Consider the following 5,296-nt stretch of genomic DNA (forward strand, 5'->3'; position numbering starts at 1 on the left):
ATTTGTGTTGCTTCTACGTCTTGACTACTGTGAATAATGCTGCTGTGAACGTGAGACATGAGTGCGTAGATATCTCTTTGAGATCCTGCTTTTAATTCTTTAGGGTATATACTCAGGAGCAGAATTTCTGGATCATTTTTTAAAGTTTTAATTTTTTAAAATTCCATTTTTTCATTTTTGAGGAACTGCCATACTGTTTTCCACAGGAGTGGCATCATTTTATTTTTTACTTTTATTTTTATTTTTTTGCAGGGATGTTGCTAACATTTATTTCTCTAGATTATCTTTTATTTTGTATATGTTTCTGTCACATATATTTTATAGATACATAAAGGGTAGCAATTATACATAGTAACTAATAAGTAAATGTCTGTTGAACCAGGATTGGGGGAAATACCCCAAAAGCCCTCCTGTTAGTCCCTTGTCAATTTTCCAGTTTTGTTTTGTTTTGTTTTGTTTTTATACTTTAAGTTCTAGGGTACATGTGCACAACGTGCAGGTTTGTTACATAGGTATACTTGAGGAGTGGCCTCATTTTATATTCCCGCCAGCAATGCAGAAGTGTTTCAATTTCTCCACATCCTCACCAACACTTGTTATTTTCTGTTGTTGTTGTTTTTAATGATAGCTATTGCGTTGCGTATAAGGGGGTATCTTGTTGTGGTTTTGATTTACACTTCCCTAATGATTAGTGATGTGGGGCATCTTTTCACCTGCTCATTAGTATCTTGTATCTCTTCTTTGGAGAAACAGCTTTCAAGTCCTTTACCCATTTTAAGATCAGGTTGCATTGTTGGCAAAACCTGAGTCCTGTCCTCTTGCTCTCCTCCCGGACAGCATGAGCTTCACCACTCGTTCCACCTTCTCCACCAAATATGGGTCCCTGGGCTCTGCCCAGCCACTCAGCTACGGCGCCCAACCGATCAGAACAGCTGCCAGTGTCTATGCAGGCGCAGAGGGCTCTGGTTCCCGGATCTCCGTGTCCTGCTCCACCAGCTGCTGGGACGGCTTGGGGTCTGGTGGCCTGGCCACAGGGATGGGTGGGGGTCTGGCAGGAATGGGGGGGCATCCAGAATGAGAAGAAGACCATGCAAAGCCTGAACTACTGCCTGGCCTTCCTCGTGGACAGGGTGAGGAGCGTGAAGACTAAGAATTGGAGGCTGGAGAACAAAATCTGGGAGTACCTGGAGAATAACGGACCCCAGGTCAGAGGCTGGGGACATTACTTCAAGACCATGTGGACCTGAGGGCTCAGATCTTTGCAAATACTGTGGACAATTCTTGCATCGTTCTGCAGATTGACAATGCTCATCTTCCTGCTGATGACCTTAGAGTCAGGTATTAGACAGAGCTGGCCATGTGCCAGTCTGTGGAAAGCAACATCCATGGGCTCTGCAAGGTCATAGATGACACCAATGTCACTTGGCTGCGGCTGGAGACAGAGATTGAGGCTTTCAAGGAGGAGTTGCTCTTCATGAAGAAGAACATGAAGAGAAAGTAAAAAGCCTGCAAGCCCAGATTGCCAGCTCTGGGTTGACTGTGGAGGTAGATGCCCCCAAATCTCAGGACCTCAGCAAGATCATGGCAGACAACCAGGCCCAATACGATGAGCTGTCTCAAAAGAACCGAGAGGAACTAGACAAGTACTGGTCCCAGCAGATTGAGAAGAGCACCACAGTGGTCACTGTACAGTCCTCCAAGATCAGAGCTGCTGAGATGACGTTCACAGGGCTGAGAGGTACAGTCCAGTCCTTGGAGATCGACCTGGACTCGATGAGAAATCTGAAGGTCAGCTTGAAGAACAGCCTGAGGGAGGTGGAGGCCCGCTACACTATGCAGCTCGACAGGGTCCTGCTACACCTGGAAGTAGTCCTGCTGCATCCCAGGCAGAGGGGCAGTATCAGGCCCAGGAGTATGAGATTGCCACCTACCATGGCCTGTTGGATGACGGGGAGGACTTCAATCTTGGTGATGCCCTGGACAACAGCAACTTCATGCAAACCATCCAAAAGATCACCACCTGCAAGATAGTGGACAGCAAAGTGGTGTCTGAGATCAATGACATGAAAGTTTTGAGACATTAAGCCAGCAGAAGCAAGGTACCTTTTGGGAGCTGGAGGCCAATAAAAAGTTCAGAGGTCAAAAACAAAAAAATAAAATCAAGTTGCTTGCCTTTTTGTTGTTGTTGAATTGCAGAAGTTCTTTGTATATTCTGGATACTAACCATTTATCAGATAAATGATTTGCAAATATTTTTTCTCATTCTATAGGCAGGATTGAAGCCTGGGTGAGAGAATGAGACCTTGGATATAAAAAAAAAAAATAACTGGACATGGTGGCACATGCCTGTGGTCTCAGCTACTCAGGAGGCTGAGGTGGAAGACTGCCTAGGCCTGGGAGGTCAAGGCTGCAGTGAGTCATGATGGCACCACTGCATTCCATCCTGGGCAACAGAACAAGACTCTGTCTCACCAAAAAATAAATAAATAAATAAAGTTTGGTCTTCCCCAAGACCAGAAAGAGTCCAAGTTTATCTTCAAGAAACTGAAAGCTACTTGAAAGCATCAATCATTGAGCCTTTTTCTAAGCTGGTTGCTTATACCTTTGAGAGATGACTTAGGATCAACAGTACTAAAGTTGGCAAAATAGAATTTCAGTTAGCTGCAAAATATCCTGCATCAGTCATCAGTGCTAAATTTATTGCTCTGTCCATGTATAAAATGGTTCAATGCCTGAGGAGCTCCTTTAAGATCAAGGAGATATGTGTTGTCATCTTTAACCATGAAAACATTTCCAGTGCCCTTCATTCCTTTGAGTAGATCCAGATTTCTACGTGGTATCATTTTCTTTTGGTTGTAGGAATTTCTTGAATATTTCATGTAACACATGTCTGTTTGTGGGGAATTCTTTCAGTTTTTATGTGTCTGAAAAAAAAAAAACCAATTTTTCCTTTATATTTTCACCTGGTGTAGAAGTCTAAATTGACAGGATTTTTCCCCAGTACTTTAAAGGTATTGTTTGGCTGGGCTTACGCCTGTTATGCTAGCATTTTGGAAGGCTGAGGCAGGAGGATCACTTTGATTTCAAGAGTTCAAGACCAGCCTAGGCAACATAGCAAAACCCTGTATCTTAAAAAAATAAAAATAAAATTTAAAATTAGCTGAACGTGGTGGTGTGTGCCTGTTGTCTTAACTACTTGGGAGGCTGAGCTGGGAGGATCACTTGAGTCCAAAATGTCGAGGCTTCAGTGAACCATGATTGCATCATTGCACTCCAGCCTGGGCAATGGAGTGAGACCCTGTCTCAAAAATTAAAAAATAAAGAACAAAATAAACGTATAATTCCACTGTTTCTTGCTTCATTGTTTCTAGTAAGATGTCTGCTATCATTCTCATCTTTGGCTCACTGTATATAATGTGTCTTTTTATTCCTCTAGCTGCTTTTAAGATTTTAAAAACTTATCACTGGCGTTAGGCAATTTGATTATAATATGCACTGTTTAGTTTTTTTGTGTGTGCTTCTTGTGTCTGGGGCTCACTGAACTTCTTGGTTCTGTGGGTTTATGGTTCTCCTCGATTTAAAAAAAAAAAATTTAGCCATTCCTCTATGAAGTAATTTTTATTCCTCCTTTTTCCTTTAGGGACTTCAATTACACGTATTTAGCTCAGTTGAAGTTATCTCACAGCTAGCTAATGTCGTCTTCTTTTTAAAAAAACTTTTGGCTGGACACAGTGGCTCATGCCTATAATCCCAGCACTCTGGGAGGCTGAGGGGGGCGGATCACCTGAGGTTGGGAGCTCGAGACCAGCCTGACCAACATGGAGAAGAAACTCCGTCTCCACTAAAAATACAAAATTAGCTGAGTGTGGTGGCGCATGCCTGTAATCCCAGCTACTCCGGAAGCTGAGGCAGGACAATCGCTTGAACCCAGGAGGCAGAGGTTGCAGTGAGCCAAGATCGTGCCACCACACTCCAGCTTGGGCAACAAGAGTGAAATTCCTTCTTGGAAAAACAAAACAACACAAAACCAAAAACAACTTTTTTTCTCTCATATATATTTTTATATACTTTCCTTAAAAAAGCATTTCTATCTTGAATGTGGTACCAAATGTACAAAACAGAACATCACCCTTACTTGCTCTGGTGATATGAAGAAAGCATTCAAACTACAGCATAGGCGTCTGTATATAAGGTGGAGCTGGGAAGGGTAATGGTTAAAAGCATGGGCTCTGGGGCCAGGCTAGATGGCTCACATCCTGGTTCTTTTACTTACTAGCTCTGCAATCTTAGCCTCTTTCTGCTTAGGTACTCATCTCTAATATGAAGATGGTATTAGTACCTGCCTCTTAAAATTATGGCAAGGATCTCAGTTTATACCTATAAAGAACTTTGAATTGTGACTGATGCATGGTAGACACTCAATAATCATTAGCTATTATCACTGCATTTTACAACTGCCTTAGCAGGAAGCCCAGATAAACTGAACTACACTCTCCAGAGAAGGGGTCTGGGATCTGTATTTTTAACAAGTATTCTAGCTAATTCTTATATTCATGCAACTTTAGAAATGCTGACCCAAATAATATTGCTAAAGACTGAATCAAACAAATTAAGGAGCTCTCCCTCTCTGTAGAAGTCTTTTCTCACCTGCACCGCAAGAAAAGAAAAATCATCCGGGTTTTCACTGAATGCAGTAGTTGTGCCACAGCCTTTGAGACATACAGGAAATCACTGTTGCAAATACTTTCCTTTCTTTGAAAGCAACAAAATAAGTAACAAATTATCAACAAACACTAAGTTCAATAGGTAAGATAGAAAATCATGTGTTCACAAAGAACTTTCCTTAATCATCACCCCCGGAAAACACCTGTTCTATGAATCCCAAATAATAAAAGGAAGGATAGAGAGCATTACTTCTAGGATCCTCTCCCCACCCTTCCCCACAGCCCTCAGCAGCCTCCCAGTAAGTCTGGAGATATATATACAGTTGACATTCCTTGCTACCAACACTTAATCAGTAATCAAATTGTTACCACACACCAAACATTTCACATGCACCATCTTATATTATCTTTATAATAATCCTCTGAGGTAGCCACTATCATTTACTTCATTCTAGGAATGGAAACTGAAGCTCAAGAGGTCAAGATCCTAGTAGAGGCACAGCCAGAACTTGAACCCAGGCCTATTTGTCTTGAAATTTAGGTGTGTAACCACTATTCTATTCTACCACTTCCAATGGTATGGTCCTCAGTCAACCACACTCATTTTACCCCACAAAGTAAGCAGTTTGCTT

General features: G+C 42.0%; 1 pseudogene; it reads left to right on the forward strand.

Annotated features, from left to right (window-relative positions):
* Positions 1–838: 838 nt before the first annotated feature.
* On the forward strand, positions 839–2,084 carry LOC105549700 (annotated as a pseudogene).
* Positions 2,085–5,296: the final 3,212 nt, after the last annotated feature.

Source organism: Mandrillus leucophaeus, unplaced genomic scaffold, assembly GCF_000951045.1.
Source record: "Mandrillus leucophaeus isolate KB7577 unplaced genomic scaffold, Mleu.le_1.0 Scaffold452, whole genome shotgun sequence".
Taxonomy (NCBI): Eukaryota; Metazoa; Chordata; class Mammalia; order Primates; family Cercopithecidae; genus Mandrillus; species Mandrillus leucophaeus.